We start from the raw sequence: 18,499 nt of genomic DNA on the forward strand, positions 1-18,499 counted from the left end.
CCAGGCACAGCGACACCGCCACCCCCCGCGGCAGACAAAATCTGGGAGGGATCAGGAAAAGAGCGGCACCTCGGAGAGCCCGGCACAGCTCGGCCTGGGGCTGGCAGCGTCCCCTGCGCTGTCCCCTCCCGCCCTGCCCGTCCCCGGCCCCGCTCGAGGGGGTCCCGGCCGCATTCCTGCCGTGCTGGAGGCCACGCCGGGAAATGCCGGGCATTGCTGGCATTGCAGCCCCGCGGGCCCGGGCCGGGCACCCCCGGCTGTCCCCGCCCCGCCAGGGGGATGCCCCACAGCCCCAGGTGGGCACCAGCGAGGGGACACGGAATGCGGGGACACGGGGACATGGCGGGGACATGGAATGTGGGGACACGGGGACATGGCGGGGACATGGAATGTGGGGACATGGGGACATGGAGAGGACATGGAATGTGGGGACATGGGGACATGGAATGCGGGGACATGGAATGCGGGGACACGGAATGCGGGGACACGGGGACATGGAGAGGACACAGAATGCAGGGACACGGGGACACGGAATGTAGGGACATGGGGACACGGAATGCAGGGACACGGGGACACTGGCTGCCATGGCCAGAATGTCCCCAGTGTCCCCCCCAGGTGACATGGATCTGCCCCAAAACAGCTCCAGCAGCCACCCTGAGGCCGGCTGGGTGGCGTGGCCTGGTGGCAGCCGTGTCCCCAAGGACCCAAGGTGTCCCCAGGCACCCCTCTGCGCTCCCGGGGCACCATCTCGGTGCCTCCAAAGCTGCACAGCCACGACAAACCGGGATGGGGACACGGGGGAGCCAAACCCTGCCAGCAGCACCCCCAGGGCCACCGCTGTGTCACCCGGGTCTGTCCCTGAGCCATCCCGGTGTCACCAGGGTCTGTCCCTGAGCCATCCCGGTGTCACCAGGGTCTGTCCCTGAGCCAGCCCGGGGCCATCCCGGTGTCACCAGGGCCTGTGCCCAGGGTCTGTCCCTGAGCCAGCCCAGCGGCCTCACCGCAGCCCGGGGACAGGCGCTGCCTTGTCCCAGCTCACAGAGCTGCCCGGCTGGAGCAGCCGGACCAGGCTGAGAGTGCAAACAGCCCTGGGGGGGCTTCGCCTCCTGGCTCGGTGGGGAAATCCAGCCGGGAACGGGGGGCTGGACCCACCCGGGACAGCTGGGGACAATGGTGCCACCCCGGCACTGCCCCCTGCCCCTCGCGGTGGTGCTGAGCTGCCCCGGCCGCCCGGAGGGGACAGGGAGGGATCCCCGAGCCCTGGTGGGGGACAGGGAGGGGACGGTCCCTGGGATTGTTCCCGCAGCCCAAAGCAGGAAAGGTCAGGCGGCGCTGGCGGGGGCAGATTCCACCCCGAGGAATGCGAGCGGCCTGGACGCCTTCCAGAACGTTCCGTTTGCACAGGAGTGTCCTAAATACGCTGCAAAGGGAGCTCCCGGCATGCACAGGGACACGGCCAGGGCACACGGACAGGGGGACACACGGACAGGGGGACACACGGACAGGGGACACATGGATGGGGGGACACACAGACAGGGAACACAGACAGGGGACACGGACAGGGGGACACACGGACAGGGGACACATGAATGGAGGGACACACAGACAGGGACACACAGACAGAGGGACATGGATGGGGGACACATGGACAGGGACACACGGCCATGGGACATGGACAGGGGGACACACGGACAGGGGACACATGGACAGGGGACACAGACAGGGGACATGGACAGGGACACATGGACAGGGGACACATGAATGAAGGGACACACAGACAGGCACACACAAATAGAGGGACATGGATGGGGGACACACGGACAGGGACACACGCCCATGGGGGACACCCGGCCCTGCTCCCCGTATTGAGGGATGCCCACATTTGACCCCGATGCCACCCCCTGTCCCCCCTCGCCCGGAGCGCGGTGACATCGCGGGGCTGCAGCCGCTGCTCCCAGCTGGGGACATGTCACCAGCTGTCCCTGCCAGCGGCGCCATCGCCCTGGCACGCGGCGGGGATAACGTCACCCTTTGGGCAGCGACAGCGACGGCGACAGCGACAGCGACAGCGCTGCCACCACCGCGGCCACAGAGCCGCCCCCCTCCGGCCGCGCCTCTCCCGCACGGACCCAGCGCGGCCGGGGCGGGGGGGACACGACCGCTAATCCGCCCCCCCCCAGAAGGGCCAGCAGAGATTAGGGTCAGAAAAATGAGGTTTTAATAGGATTTGGGAGGAGGAGAAAGCCCCGCTGAGACAATAACCCACTTCCAGCCCTTTTATGGCAAAGCTGCGATGGGGAAGGGGGTCGGGGGTCCCACACGCCCTCCCCGGGCTCCAGGCAGCGTCTGGGGGGGCTGCACCCCCAAGAAGAGCCGAGATCGATGCTCCAGGAGCCGGGCAGGGCGGGGATGCTCCGGCAGCCGAGCCTGGACTGGCTGGGGGGGTGAAGTGGCAGCAGAACGGGGTGGGGACAGGTGACCACGCCGGGAGCATCCGGGCATCCCTGCCGGCCCTGCCGCAGCCGCGGGGATTAGGGATCGGCGGGAGAAAGCATTTTAATTCTCTTTAACTCGACCCGGGGCTGAGGAGCTTTGCAGCTCAGCGGGGATTTGGGGGGTGCTGGCCCCGCTGCAGCGCCCCCCGGGACGCTCCGGGCCCCTGGAACGCCCCCACCCCAATTCCACACAGCTGGGACTGGGGGAAAGCAGGGTGGGAGCCCTGGGAGCGGGAGGCACATCCCAGGCAGGAGCAGCAGCACCGGGGAAAGGAGGAAAAAGGAGGGACAAGGAGGAAAAACCACCTCAGTCACGGAGAGAAACGCCCCAGGTGCCTCCCTGTGCCAGGTGCCAGCCCGGGGAGGACCCCTCAGGATGGATGCACCAGCCCTGGGAGGGTGGGAGTGCTGGGGTTGGCTCCAGGCATCCATGGAGACTCCCAAGAGCCTCTTTTCCCACGGCCTGGCTGTCAACAGCACCCCCCGAGCCCCTCACGGCATCACTGGGACCCCAAAAACCTCTCAGACATCATGGGGGACATGGGAAAGCCACCGGGGCCCAGGGCTGGGTGTCCTTGTCCTCAGTGCCACCTCTGAGGACAGCCCAGGACGGGGATTCCACAGGAGATCCAGCACTGAGGGTGGATGGGCACTGTCCTGCCCCCAAATCCACCCCACACCAGCCAAGGACCCACATCCACATCCTCATCACCCCCAGAGCAGCCGGGAGTGGGGTGGTGACACTGCCCGGGTGACACCGGAGCCAAGGAGAAGCCACCAACCGTCCCTGTGACATTCCTGGGTGTTAACACAGGCAAGGAAACCCTTCCTTCCTTCCTTCCTTCCTTCCTTCCTTCCTTCCTTCCTTCCTTCCTTCCTTCCTTCCTTCCTTCCTTCCTTCCTTCCTTCCTTCCTTCCTTCCTTCCTTCCTTCCTTCCTTCCTTCCTTCCTTCCTTCCTTCCTTCCTTCCTTCCTTCCTTCCTTCCTTCCTTCCTTCCTTCCTTCCTTCCTTCCTCCCTTCCTCCCTTCCTCCCTTCCTCCCTTCCTCCCTTCCTCCCTTCCTCCCTCCCTCCCTCCCTCCCTCCCTCCCTCCCTTCCTTTCCTTCCTTTCCTTCCTTTCCTTCCTTTCCTTCCTTCCCACACCGATTTTTCCCTGGACCGCGTCCCCTCCCTGGCCCATCCCTGGTGGCTCCATCCTGTCACCAAACCAAACCCAGCTCCCTCCTGGCACTGTCACCCCGAGATGCCATCCCTGGACCCACAGGAATCCCGTTCCTCACACATCTGGAAGCAGCAGCTCCTGTTCACCCGGACAGGGGGTCCCTGCTGCCATATCCAGGGAAATTTGGGAATCCCAGAGCCCCATTCCATTCCCGGCCTCTCCTGGTGCCCGTTGTGGCTCTCTGGCCACGTGGCACTGTCCCTGCAGGTCCCCATGGCTGCTGGCATCCCTGGTGGCATTCCTGGGCTGCGCTTGTTGGATTGTCCCTGTGACAGCCCCGCAGGTGTCACCAGCCGATGTCACCGCGCTGAAGTGACGGCATCCACGCGGATCCTCCCCGTCACAACTCCAGGGCAGGCCCTGGCTCCATCCCAGCCCTCCCGAGTCCCATGGGAGGTGGGGACAGGGGACAGACCCACAGGACACATCCCAGGACAGCCAGGGCCAGCTCTGGGGACACTTTAGGCAGCCACCCCCTGTCCCCAGCGCCGTGCTCTGTCCATCCCCACATCCCAGCCCTCCCAGCTCCTCACCCCTCCTGGATTGTCCCACACCCAGTGCCAGCAGCCCCGAGGCAGGGACAAGGCTGGGGACACACCAGAGTCAGCACAAAGACGGGAACCGTGGAGCCAGAGCCACTCCAAGGAGGAGTTTTCACCCCCCAGCCCAGGAGGAAGCAGGACCACCAAGGCCGTGCTGGGGCTGCCTTCATCGCCAGCTCCTCCTCCTCCTCCTCCTCCTCAGCCCCATCCTACAAACGGCGTTATCGGCAGTGGGCCCTAGAAAAGTAACAGGATTCTGTTTCCTGTTTTTCCCATGCAAACCCTCAAATAGAAGCTGGCCTCATTAGGGCCGTTTTTTGGGTCTCTGTTTTTTTCAGCCGGGCTAACAATGAGCCATTTCCTCCGGCGGCTCCAGAGGCACCTTGCGTGGAAAACCCAGCCCACGAGGTCAGGGGGAGGCTGCAGCTCCTTCCAGCCCCTGCTCCCTTCAAGGATGGGGGGCCTGGGGTGGGGAGCCCCCCATGAACCCCCCAGAGATGTGAGGGACACCCTTGGGGTGACACCTGAGGGCTTGGGAGGGAGCACAAACCCCACAGCCCTCACTGGATGGTGGAAATAAGGAGCCAAAAGGGGTCCTGAGCTTCCACCGGTCACAGCATGGACAGGAGGCGGCTTTGGGGACACGGCCTTGGGGACACCGAGCTCCAGCAGCACCCCAGCAGCGTTTCCCTGGCATTCGGAGCAGCCCAACATTTTTCCTCATCCCACACGCGTCCATGGCCGAACGTCCAGTCCGTGTCCCCTCCCCGGCCGGGGACATCGATGTCCTGCCCCTGCTGCCACACCAGTCACCGCCAGCCCCGCTGGGGACCACGCTTGGCCCTGAAAGCGCTGGCACCGCAGCCCGGCCCCCGCCCGGCTGCACAGAAAGAGCCACTATGTGCCACAACGATGTGCGACAATGGCCCGATTGTCCCCCGGAGCCACCGCGCTCGTCCCACCCGCCCCGGGGCTGCCCCACGCGCTCGGCCCCATCAAGGGACCCTCTGTGGCCCTCGGGGGATGGCGGGGGGGGGGACGGTCACCGTGGGCACCCGGGGTGTGCGGTGACAGGTCGGGGGGTGCCACCGGTGGTGGGTGACCAGAGGGGCGATGGGGACATGGCTGGTCACTGAAGGGGACACGAGCCTGGGGCTCAGGGCTGTGGCAGGAACCTGTTCCCTAGCCTGGCTCCTGGAATCCCAAATCCTTCCTGCTGTGTTTGGGAAAGGGATTCTACTGGGCAAGAGCAAGGTCCATCCTCACGGTCACCAGGACCATCCCCGTCATCATCAGAGCCGCCCCACGGCCACCAGGCCCCATCCCCATGGTCACCAGGGCCATCCCCAAGGCCACCAGGGCCACCCCCATGGTCACCAGGGCCATCCCCAAGGCCACCAGGGCCATCCCCATGGTCACCAGGGCCATCCCCAAGGCCACCAGGGCCATCCCCATGGTCACCAGGCTCCATCCCCATGGTCACCAGGCCCCATCCCCACTGTCACCAGAGCCATCCCCATGGTCACCAGGGCCATCCCCATGGTCACCAGGGCCATCCCCATGGTCACCAGGCTCCATCCCCATGGTCACCAGGCCCCATCCCCATGGCCACCAGGCCCCATCCCCATGGTCACCAGGCTCCATCCCCATGGTCACCAGGGCCATCCCCATGGTCACCAGAGCCATCCCCATGGTCACCAGGGCCATCCCCATGGTCACCAGGGCCATCCCCATGGTCACCAGGCTCCATCCCCATGGTCACCAGGGCCATCCCCATGGTCACCAGGGCCATCCCCATGGTCACCAGGCTCCATCCCCATGGTCACCAGGGCCATCCCCATGGTCACCAGGCCCCATCCCCATGGCCACCAGGGCCATCCCCATGGTCACCAGGGCCATCCCCATGGTCACCAGGCCCCATCCCCATGGTCACCAGGCTCCATCCCCACTGTCACCAGGGCCATCCCCATGGTCACCACTACCTCATTTTGGTCACTTTGGGACAACTCACCCCATCTTCCCCACGGCCAGCCCAGCTCCAGCTTCATCCCCCAAAGATCGGGGCCAACCCCACACCCCAACACCCCCCACCCTTAAAACCACCCCAAAAACCTCTCTCCAGCCCTGGTGACACCGAAGCCATGGGGAATGCGGCCGATCCCGGCGCGGCCGCGGTGGCACCGAGCTGGGACCGCGCCGCCGCGGCTCTTGCGCCACGCCAAGGAGTGCCGGGCTGGCAGCTGGCGAGGCCTTAATGAACTCCTGGGGAGAAAGGAGCGACCGCTCCAGGAGCTCCAGGCAGGAGGTCGGTGGCGCCTTTGAAGGAACCACCTGGGGCATCCTGAGCTGGGCGGGTTTTGGGAGAGCCGGGCAGGTTTGGGGAGAGCTGGGCGGGTTTTGGGATGGCCAGGAGGGTTTTGGGAGAGCCAGGAGGGTTTTGAGAGAACTGGGAGTGTTTTGGGATAACCAGGCAGGTTTTGGGATAGCCGGGTGGGTTTTGGGAGGTCCAAGAGGGTTTTGGGATAACCAAACAGGTTTTGGGATAGCCAGGCAGGTTTTGGGATAACTAAGCAGGCTTAGGGATATTCAGGAGGGTTTAGGGATATCCGGGAGGGTTTTGGGAGAGCCAGGCAGGTTTAGGGATATCCAGGCAGGTTTTGGGATAACTAAGCAGGCTTAGGGATATCCAGGAGGGTTTAGGGATATCCGGGAGGGTTTTGGGAGAGCCAGGCAGGTTTAGGGATATCCAGGAGGGTTTTGGGAGCGCGTTGTGGCCCAGCTGGCACAGCCGGCCCCGCCGCTGGCAGGCTGGAGGCAGCCAGGTCGATATTTTCCAACTTGAGAGCTTAAAATAGGTCATCTATCTCCATTCCTTTTTAAATCAGGTCTTGCTGCCTTGCCGAAGACAAACTTGGTTTATTAATGGGACGGCACCGACTTGAAACCTAATCCTGTTTTTTTCCCTTTTAATAAGAATAAAAGGCCATCCCAGGGCTCGGCAGCTTCCCAGGACAGCCGCCCTCATCCCCGTGTGCTTTCTCCCAATGAGTGGCTCCACGTGAACTGGGGAGAGGCTCCAAATTCCAGTTCGGAGCTGGTCCCACACTCAGCATCCCCCACAAGCTGTTCCCCCCAGGCCAAACTCCCCAAACCCAAACTCCCCAAACCCAAATTCCCAAACGCAAAGCCCCCAAACCCACAGTCCCCAAACCCACCATCCCCAAACCCAAACTCCCCAAACCCACAGTCCCCAAACCCACCGGCCCCAAGCCCCACACAAGGCCCAGCCTGGCAGCTGACCCTGGATGATGGCAGCGGGCAGGGCTGCCAGCCCCGGGGGGTTTGGGATCTCCCCCCGGTGCCCCTGCCAGTGGTGGCGCGGGACACGCCAGGGTTAAAGCACAGAGCTCAGAGCCCTGGCAGGCACAAGCCCAGGGTGCCCGGTGGGACCCCAGGGTGGCACCGCGTGGCCCAGCCCGGTGCCCGTGCCAGGTTTCGCGCTGGCGAGGCGGGATTGCGGCAGCAGCCCCGAGCACAGGCTTTTCCTGTATTTCAAGTTCAGGGTTCAGAGAGAAAGGGGGTGGAGGGGGGGGGGAAAGGGGGGAAGAAATTCAATTTGTAAAGCAGAGACAGCAAAAAGGGTTCGGGGGCAGGAGCCATGCAGGGGTGAGGGCCTTGGGGACAGTGGGACACCGTCCCTGACACGCAGCCCTAGGGCGGCTGCCGGGCAGGATTTCTGCTGGCACAGCACTAAATCCTCACGGGAGGATGGCAAAGAGCCTTCATCCCCACACGTGGTGAGTAATGAACCCCTCCAAAGTCACCCCAAATGCCCCAGCAACCCAAATCCCCCAGCGCCCCAAATCACCCCAAATCAGCGACTCGAGCCCTGCCCCCGGTGCCGCCCCCCAGGAGGGCACATTTCACCCCAAAACGCAGCAGAAAAGCCGATTCCAAGATTCAGACACACACACACACGCACACACGCCCATCCCAAAATTCCGAGCGCCGGCACTCAGCGGTACGGGGTAAGCAGGGACGGGTCCAGGAGGAACCATGATTAATGCTCAGCAGCTCCTCATCCCCGGGCCACTCCGCACACCCCAATTAACCCTTTCAGGCCGGTTAATTCCCCCATGGCCGGGGCCGAGGAAGCCGAGCTCAAACAACCAGGAACTGAGGGACAAACGCAGCTCTGGGGCCAGGATGTGCCAGTCCAACACCGCGGGGTCCCCACGGCCACCAGACCCCCGCCCCAGGTCCCCCAGCGCTGTCCTCATCCCCACGCCAAGGTTTCGCCGGGATCTGGCATAAAACGGGCAGGAAATGGGGATTTAGCCAGGGCTGGGCTGGCCTTCCTTGGCACCACTGCCGGGAGACGGGAATCGCCCTCCGGGGCAGCGGCGCCGGGCGATGCCGGTGCCCACCCGCGGGTCAGCAGATCCTGGGGGGCTGCTCGGGGCCGGGGGGGTTGGATTTGACCTCCAGGAGCTCCTGGGCACGCCGGGGGCTGCTGCCTGCCCAGAGGCGAGCGCTGTCGGGATGGACCCGCCGGAGCCGCCGGAGCCAGCCCGGCCGGGAGTTTCGGAGGAAGTGCGTGGGTGTCCGTGGGCCCGTCCCGGGAAGGGGCAGCTCCTTCCCGGGGTCTCCCCCTCGGCTCCGGGGCCGGATCCAGGCGCCGCAGCCCCTCCGCCCTGCCACGACGCCGCCGTGGCTGCGGCCAGGCCACCGCGGCCAGCAGCGCCTGTGGCGTGGCGAGGGTGGCCGGACACCCCCGGTCCCGCTGGCCCTGAGCCACAGTCCAGCCCCGCAGAACCGGCTCGGTCCCGGTCCGGTCCCCGAGGGGCATCACCCAACACCCGGCCGCGCTGCCAGACCTCGGCGCCATCCCAGCACTCCCAGTCCCGGCCCCGCACTCTCCCAGTAGCTCCCAGTTCCCCCGGTCCCCGTTCCCCCAGACCTACAGCTCAGCGTTATCTCCATTTCCTCCCAGACCCCATTTCCCCGAGCCTATCCCTCCCCAGTCCGCCCAGTATCCCCCAGTTCCTCGCAGACCCCGCTCCGCCGAGCCCACACCCTCCCAGTCCGCCCAGTTCCCCCCAGCGCCGCTCCCGGTCCCCGCTGCCGCCTCCCGGTGCCGCCGGTGTCGCTCACCGCGGGGGCGGACGGCGGGATCCCGACCAGGCAGAAGGCGATCCCATTCATCGGGGCGCGGCGGGCTCGGCTCGGCCCGGCTCCGCACGGCTCGGCTCGGCACGGCCCCGCACGGCGCTGCCCGTGCGCTCCCGCTGGTTCGGCCCGGCGCGGCCCCGCACGGCGCGGTCCGGCTCGGCTCGGCTCGGCTCGGCTCGGCTCGGGCTGGGCCGGCGGCGGCCCCGGCCCCGGTCGCGGCTCCGCCTCCTCCGGGCGCCCGCGGCGGCGGGCGGGGCGCGGGGCGGCTCGGTACGGCCCGCCCGGCGGGAGGGACCGGCACGGCACCGGCACCGGGATGGCGGGGTGGGAACGGGAACCGGCCCCGGGACAGCGGGACCGGCACCGGGACAGAGGGACCGGGAACCGGCACCGGGATGGGAACGGGAACCGGGACAGAGGAACCGGCACCGGGACAGCAGAACCGGCACCGGGACAGCGGGACCGGCACCGGGACAGCGGGACCGGCACCGGGACAGAGGAACCGGCACCGGGAACGGGAACCGGCACCGGGACAGCAGAACCGGAAGCAGGACAGCTGGAACCGGCACCAGCACCGGGGTGTGAACGGGAACCGGCAGCGGGACAGTGGGGTGGGAACGGGTACCGACACCAACACCAGGAGAGCAGGAACCAGTACCGAGCTGGCACCGGGATGGGCACCAGAGCAGGCACCAGGGATGGGACCAGGATGGGGAAGGGACCCCCCAGGAACAGGGAGGGACATCCAGGGACCAGGACAGGGCACACGGGGACCGGGACAGGAGGGGGACACACAGGGACAGGAGTGGGACAACCGGGGATGGACAGGGGACATTCCTGGGGACCAGGGCCACACAAGGGACACCCAGAAACCAGGCCAGGCATGGAGTGGGATGGGGATGTGGACAGGGATGTGTCACCCAGCCATGGGCAGGGGACAGCCAGGCCAGGAGCAGCCAGGACAGAGGGACAGGGACCGTGAGCTGAGCAGGGCAGGCACAGGGCAGCTGGCACAGGGACACCAGGAGAGGCAGGGCAGGGGAAGCCGGACAGGCAGCAGCAGGGCGAGGCCAAGGCCGGGCACTGCCGGACACACGGACAGGAAACGCCAGGACAGAGGGATAGCAGTGACGGGGACTGGCACAGGCAGACGGGGGGACGGAAACAGCTGGGTCGGGGCCGACCGACGGACAAAGGCTGAGACAGAGCTGCGGGGAAAGGAAACAGCGAGGGTGGGAAACAGCTGGACAGACGGACGGACAGAGCCTGGCCTGGCAGACAGACGGATGGGGGCAGCCAGCATGGGGGCAGCCAGCAGGGCCTGGCCTGGACACAGCAGAGCATCCCAAAACCAGTGTGGAGAAACTGCTGAGGAAACAAATCCCACAGCCGAATTCCGGGGTGCAAACGGCACCTGAAAGGCTCTGCGGTGGCAGGAGGTGACATCAATGCCATGACACGAGCCCTGAGTCACCTGAGTCACCTGTGGCACAGCCAGGACCCAGCACCAGCCCTGGGATGGTGTGAAGGACAATTTTGGGAGGGAAATGAAGCCACGTGTGACAGGAAAGTGGGAGGAGGTGAAGAAAACCGGGAGGAATGGTGGCCACAACCCCTGGGGACACAGGGACAGGGCAGGAGGGGACAGAGTCACCACAGGGACAGGGCTGGAGCCAGCAGGGCCCATCCGGGGCAGATGAGCCCAGGGAGGGGCTCAGGGCAGGGCACAGCGGGATCATCTCCCATTTACCCCCACAGCGCCCCGAGATGGCTCCTCCGCTGCTGGCAGGCGTCATTGTCCCCTCTCTGTCCCCAACAGGGACACAGCTCCACGTGTGGCACAAAGGTGGGGGTTGGAACAAACCCCCAGAGCACCCCAGAATTCCAGGGGGACCCAAATCCTGCAGGTGCCAAGGGCTCCGGCACCCCCAGGCGATGTCCCCACGTCACTGCCAGCCCCAGGCCGCTCCCCGAGTCCCGAGCGAGCGGGCGTTCCCTGCCTGGATCCCAGCTTTGCCCTCAGGGACGCCAGCCCGTGCCAAGCAGCATTCCTGGGAATGCCAGCCTGTGCCACACAGCATTCCTGGGAATGCCAGCCCATAACACACCATGATCCCGGGAACGCCAGCCCGTGCCAAGCAGCATTCCTGGGAATGCCAGCCTGTGCCACACAGCATTCCTGGGAATGCCAGCCCATGCCACACAGCATTCCTGGGAATGCCAGCCCGTGCCAAGCAGCATTCCTGGGAATGCCAGCCCACAACACACCATGATCCCGGGAACGCCAGCCCGTGCCAAGCAGCATTCCTGGGAATGCCAGCCCATGCCAAGCAGCATTCCTGGGAACGCCAGCCCGTGCCACCCCGTGATCCCGGGAATGCCAGCCCGTGCCACCCCATGATCCTGGGAATGCCAGCCCGTGCCACCCCATGATCCCGGGAATGCCAGCCTGTGCCACCCCATGATCCCGGGAATGCCAGCCTGTGCCACCCCGTGATCCCGGGAATGCCAGCCCATGCCACCCCATGATCCCGGGAATGCCAGCCCGTGCCACCCCGTGATCCCGGGAATGCCAGCCCGTGCCACCCCATGATCCTGGGAATGCCAGCCCATACCACCCCGTGATCCCAGGAATGCCAGCCTGTACCACCCCACATTCCTGGGAATGCCAGCCCATACCACCCCGTGATCCCAGGAATGCCAGCTCGCGACACCGCGGCTGCCAAGCGCGAGTTTTCCGTGACACCATTAAGAAAATCCCGTGTCAACAACAACTTCCTGCGGGCTCCGGGGCAGGCGCGGCGCCCCCAGAACAAATAAACGCCGGAATTCGGGGCTGGAGCGAGGCCACGGGGGCTGGACCCGTTCATGGGGTGGCAGCTCCCACTTGTGTCACTCCAGCCAGGACAGGCAGGGGACACCAGGGACAGGAGCAGGGATGGGACCGCCAAGGACATCCAGGAAACAGGGGGGGACAGGGGTCACCCAGGGATGGTGCCACCCACAGCACCCAGGGGTGGGATGGGGGGGTTTCCCTCTGGAAATGTGGGTGCCAGCACTGAGGGGTCCCACAGAGTCACTGCCACCTCTGCTGTCCCCTGTTGTCCTTGGGAGCAGGAGGGGACAAACAGTGGGATGGGAGTGATGGGAATTTGCTCCCCACAGGGCACAGCCAGGCCCCCTCAGCCCCCAAGTGTGGCACCCCCAGGACCCACAGGGGGTGCACAATGTCCCCAGACCCTGCATGGGACACGTCCCTGTCCGCTGTCCCCTCCCTGGGGTGTGCCCGGCTGCCCTCTGCCTGCCCGGCCACGCAGCTCTGCCCATCCCAGCTGCTCCATCCCGCTGGCCACTCTCCAGAGGGACTTTCCAGGAAATGTCCCCTCGGGCTGGGGTTGGCACCGCGGGCCAACCTGACCAACGTCCGTCCGTCCGTCTGTCCCTGCCCTGAGGACAGGCCGTGGGACGAGCAGAGGCCTCCTCCAGCCGTGCCACCCGCTCCCATCCCCTGCGGCAGTGCCACTCCTGGGGTCCCTCCTGACGTGTCCCCCGCGAGGGGACACAGCCACGTCCAGCCCCGACAGCCCCGGCAGGACGCAGCTGTGGATCCCGGCACCCCGAGTGCCCTCCTGGTGTCCCCAGTGCCACCCAGGAGGTGACACAACCTGAGCTGGCCCTGCAGGGACAGGGACTGACCCTGGCACGGGGTCAGGGACAGGGACACAGCGAGGGCTGAGCCCCATCCTGGGGCGCACAGCCAGGGGGGCTCCAGGAGAGCCCCCAGCCCCATCCCTGCCCCCGGGCACCTTCCCCACAGGTGTCCCCGGGGCGCGGGTGCCGCCGTGCCCCAGACGCTCCCTCCCCGCCCCAAGGAATCCCCGTTCTTTGTCTCCTGAGCCGCACCCCGCAGCCCCCCGGGGACACCGCGCCCCTGGGTCCCCACGGGCGGGGCGGGACCGCGGCTCACGCCCGCCAGGGCTCCCCCACGCCCCATTCCGTGACCATCCACCCGAAAACCACCGCCCTGCCTCCCTCCCGCGGCCCTTGGGGGGCACAGCCATCGCTGCTCGAGCCCCCCACCCCAAATCCCGGCGGCCGCAGGAGCGGGTCCGGGGGAGCAGGAGGGGATTTGGGGGAGCAGGAGCGGGTCCGGGGGAGCAGGAGCGGATTTGGGGGAGCAGGAGCGGGTCTGGGGGAGCAGGGGTGGAGCAGGAGCCCCCCGCCCGCCGCTCCCTGCGGAGCCGCTTCCGCGCCGCAGACAAAGGCAGCGAGAGGGGAATCCAGCCTGGATGGAAGATGGGTTTTAACCTAATCCCGGGAATTAAAATGAAGAAAAGCAAAAGCGGGGCGCGGGGAGGAGCCGGGGGGGCGGCGGGATCGGGCGGGGCGCGCAGGGTGACCCCGCGGGTGCCCAGCTGGGGGGGTCTCGCCGGGTGTCCCCTCCCGGCTCCAGGCGGGCGCTTCCAGCGGCAGCTCCCGTTCCCTGGCGGCGGCTGGGAACCGAAGCCATTTTGAGCGGGCGGCCAGACCAAAGGGTTACGGCCCCGGCCCCTCCTTCCCTGCCCGCCAGCGGGGCCGTCGGGATAAACAACAGCGAGGCCAGGGGGGCTCGGGGCCGGCAGCGCCGAGCCGGGAACGCCGGCAGCGGGGCAGCGCCGAGCCGGGCGGGGCGGCGGGGGGCGCCGAGGACTTACGTGCTCATCCCACATCAGGGAGGGGCCGCGATCCTGCCGGGATTCGGGGAGCCCCGGGCGCTGCGCAGCATCCCCGGTGCCGCGGGCCGCTCCCGGGAGCAGGGAGGGCGGCCGGGCAGCGCTGCCGGAGGAGCCGTGCCCGGTGCCGGCGGGCACATGCCAACCTGCTGCCGCTCACGGCCTAAAATTACCACGGCCCCTTCCAGAGGCGTCGCCGCCAATCAGGGCGGCGGGGAAGGCGTGCGGGCGGCTCGGGAGCTCCTCTGCATTGCAGCTGGATGTGGGAAGAGATGAGGGGATTTTTGCAGCGGGGAGATCGCAGCCGGCAGCGGGGCCCCCGGGGATGCTGCACCCCGCGCTGGCTTTGCCGGGGCGCGGGGGCCGTGCCGGGGGTCCGGGCTGGGCGCGGGGGCGGCGGTGGCGGGTGGGTGACGCGGCCACGCTGGGGCGCCCCGGCTCCCCCCGCCGCGGCTCGGGAGGGGGGTGGATTTTGCAGCACGCGGTCCCCAACGTGCGGGCAGAGCTGGGGACGTGCCGTGCCCGCAGCGGCGCCTCCGCGCGGGCCCCAGCGCTGCCCCAGCCCCTCCGGAGGCTCGGGGGGTGCGGGGCACCCACGAGGCATCAGATCCTGCGCTGGGATCTGCGCTGAGCCGGAGCGATGGCGGAGGCGGGGGGAACACGAGGCAGAGTCCCGGGGGCTGCGGGGAGCGAGATGGACCCCGGAATTGGGGAGGGATGGTCGGGAGGGGGTGACCCCCGCCCCAGGGACCCTCCTGTCCACGCAGAGCCACGGCACGGGGGGTCCGAGAGACCCCCAGCCCCGAGTGGGCGGCGAGAAGGGGCAGCACAGCCCGGCCGGAGCGGGACGGGGGCTGGAGGCGGCGGCCGGTGAATAACGGGATGGGGACACAGAGCAAAGACCCCCCCGGGGTTTTTCCACACCCCACGGCGGCTCCAGCCCCTTCCCCGCAGAAACCCCCTCCCCAAATCGCGGGCGGGACCCGCCCCGGGCTGTGGCAGGAGGCGGTGGCAGGGCAGGGACAGGGACAGGGTCCCGCGGCACACCTGGGCTGGGTGAGGCGCACGGGGGGCGCGGGGCTCTCAGGGCGGTGATACCGAGGGTCCCGGGTGGGCGATGCTGCGGCGGGGCTCAGGTGCTGCTGGGGCAGCAGGCGGGCGGCGGGGACGCCGGGGGAAGGTGGGTGGGGCAGAAAGCAGCAGGTGGGGAGCGCAGCGGCCGCAGGTGGGGAGCGCAGCGGCCGCAGGTGGGGAGCGGTGGGGTCCCTCCGCCGGCAGGCGGGGTCCCCGGGGGTGCCGGACCCCCGGAACGGCGCCGCGCCTGTGGGTGCTGGACCCGCCCGGTCCCCGCCGCGGCGGCTCCGCTCCCGCTCCCGCTCCCGCTCCTTATCCCGGTCCCGGTCCCGGTCCTACCTGCTCCATGGGGCCGCTCAGGGGGCGGGCGCGGCGGTCCGGCCGCGGGCCATGGGCCGGTCCCGCTGCCGGTGCTGGTGTCGGCGCCGGTGGCGGTGGCGGTGCCGGTGGCGGAGCCGGCGCGCCCCGGTGCGGTCCCGCTGCCGCCGCCTCTCGCCGCCGCCGCCGCCCACGCCCGGCGCCGCCCGGCGCATCCCGGGAGCGGCGTCATGTGAGCGGCGACGGGAGGGGGCCCCGGCCCCACCCGGACCCCGCCGCCGCCCTCCCCTCCCGCCCCTCCGCACGGCCCCCCCGGGACCCCGGCAGCCCCATCCGCTGCTTCCCTCCTCCATCATCCATCCATCCATCCATGGATCCATCCATCCATCTGTCCGTCCATCCATCCATCCATCCATCGGTCCGTCCATCCATCCATCCATCCATCCATCATCCATCCATCTATCCATCCGTCGTCCATCCATCATCCATCCATCCATCCATCCATTCATCTGTCCGTCCATCCATCCATCCATCTGTCCGTCCATCCATCCATCCATCCATCCATCCATGGATCCATCCATCCATCCATCCATCCATCGGTCCGTCCATCCATCCATCCATCCATCCATCATCCATCCATCTATCCATCCGTCGTCCATCCATCATCCATCCATCCATCCATCCATCCATCCGTCCGTCCATCCATCCATCCATCCATCCATCATCCATCCATCATCCATCCATCCATCCACTCATCTGTCCGTCCATCCATCCATCTGTCCGTCCATCCATCCATCCATCCATCCATCCATCATCCATCATCCATCCATCCATCCATGGATCCATCCATCCATCCATGGATCCATCCATCCATCCATCCCTCGATTCCATCCATCCATCCATGCGTCCATCCATCCCTCCCTCCCTCTGTCCATCCATCCCCAATCCCTCCCTCCCTCCCTGTCCCCATTTCCCAGGGCCCGTGGCTCTCCCTGGCAGTGCCAGCGCCGGGCTGGCGCGGTGGCAGTGCCAGCGTCACTGTCTGTGCCCCCAGGCTGGGTTGGTTGGTGGCCCCTGGCCTGTCCTTTCCCGGGGTGGCAGCCAAGCCCTCGGGGCTGGGTAAATGTTAGCTCGGAGCAGCGCCGGTGCCAGCGCTGACCCTGGGGCGCTGCCAGCGCCCGGCCGGGGACAGCAGGGACAGCAGGGACAGCGGGCACCATGCCCACCCATCCCCTGCATGGCCCCGGCTGCATTGGCCCGGGCCGTGCCTCAGTGTCCCTTGGATTGATCCCGTGCCGTGCCTCAGTTTCCCTTGCACTGGTCCCGGGCCGTGCCTCAGTTTCCCTTGCACTGGTCCCGGGCCGTGCCTCAGTTTCCCTCATTCCCTCCCCACCCCGTGCCTCAGTTTCCCTTAGACTGATCCCACCCCGTGCCTCAGTTTCCTTTGAATTGATCCCACCCCGTACCTCAGTTTCCCTTAGACTGATCCCACCCCGTGCCTCAGTTTCCCTCGTTCCCACACTCCCCTCAGCACACTGGGCAGCGCCCACACTCCGCACAGGTCCCAGCCCCAAACTGGGGGTTTGGACACCCCAGACCCACCCCCGTGGCTGGGGCAGAGCTGGCCAAGGGTGGGATGTGGGGATGGGATTGAGGGACAGAATTTTGGGGTGGGATTTGGGATGGGATTTGGGGATGGGATTTAAGGACGGGGAGCAACACCCCGCCACCCAAGGGGATTTTTTCCGCAGGGTGGGCACCACCAGCGGCCGCCCCTCTCGCTGACCCCGCGGGGGCCGGGGCTGCTCTCGGGGGTCCCGGGGGAAGCAGCACCCGCGGGACTGGGGCTGGGGTCGGGGGCGGGCGGAGCGGGAAGAAAGCGCCCGTTGTCCGGGGCCGCGCCGCCCGCGGGGGCCGCGCCGCTTTCTGATGCTAATCAGGAGGTAAAAATAAAACCCCGGCCCTGCTGGGCGCTGTCCAGGCCCGCTCGGGGGCGGCCGCACAAAAGCGGCTTTTTCTGGGGGGCCCGGGGGCAGCGAGGGGGTGCCCCGGGTCCCCACGGGCTCCTCCAGGCCGTGGGCGCGTCCCGGGGCCCCGAATTCCTGGAGCATTCCCGGGGTCCCGCATTCAGCACGGCCCCAAAGCTTCCTCGGGCTGTGGGCACCCCAAATCCGCCTCATTCCCAATCCTGGGCATCCCAAATTGGCCTCGCCCCCCATCCCTGAGACCCCAAATCTGCCCCACTCCCCATCCCAGGCACTCCTAATCTGCCCCATCCTGGGAACCCCAAATCTGCCGCATTCCCCATTCTGGGCACCCCAAATCTGCGCCATTCCCAATCCCAGGGATCCCAAATCCGCCTCATTCCCTATCCCGGGGACCCTAAACCTCCAAAGGGATCCCAAACTGGCCTCGCCCCCATCCCTGAGACCCCAAACCCACCCCATTCCCAATTGTGTCGCTCCACCGCCTTTGGTCTGCATGGCCCGAGGGGGATTTGGGGGGACGGGAATGGGGAAGGGGCTGGGGAGGGGGTTTGGGGGGCCAGGAGGGGAATTTGGGCTTCTCCAGCCCATGGGGTCTCAGCCCACCCCACGGGGATGCGGGAACTGGGAGCACCAGGAGCATCCCAGTATCCATGGGGGAACTGGGGGCACCCAGGGGGCACCCAGGGCTCCCCCGAATGGGTTTGGGGTGCCTGGAGCACCCAGGGCTCCCCCCGAATGGGTTTGGGGTGCCAGGAGCACCCAGGGGGCACCCAGGGCTCCCCCCGAATGGGTTTGGGGTGCCAGGAGAAGCCAAGGGCAGCAGTTGGAGCTTCCTGATGGGTTTTGGGGTACTGGGAGCAGCCGGGGGGCACCCAGAAATCCCCCAAATTTATTTTTGGGTATTGGGAGCAGCCATGGAGGCATCCCAAGGTCCCTGATGGGTTTTGGGGTGCCAGGATGCCCCAAAAAAGAGGCA

The sequence above is a fragment of the Agelaius phoeniceus genome, chromosome 26 (assembly GCF_051311805.1).
Source record: "Agelaius phoeniceus isolate bAgePho1 chromosome 26, bAgePho1.hap1, whole genome shotgun sequence".
In the NCBI taxonomy this organism is placed as follows: Eukaryota; Metazoa; Chordata; class Aves; order Passeriformes; family Icteridae; genus Agelaius; species Agelaius phoeniceus.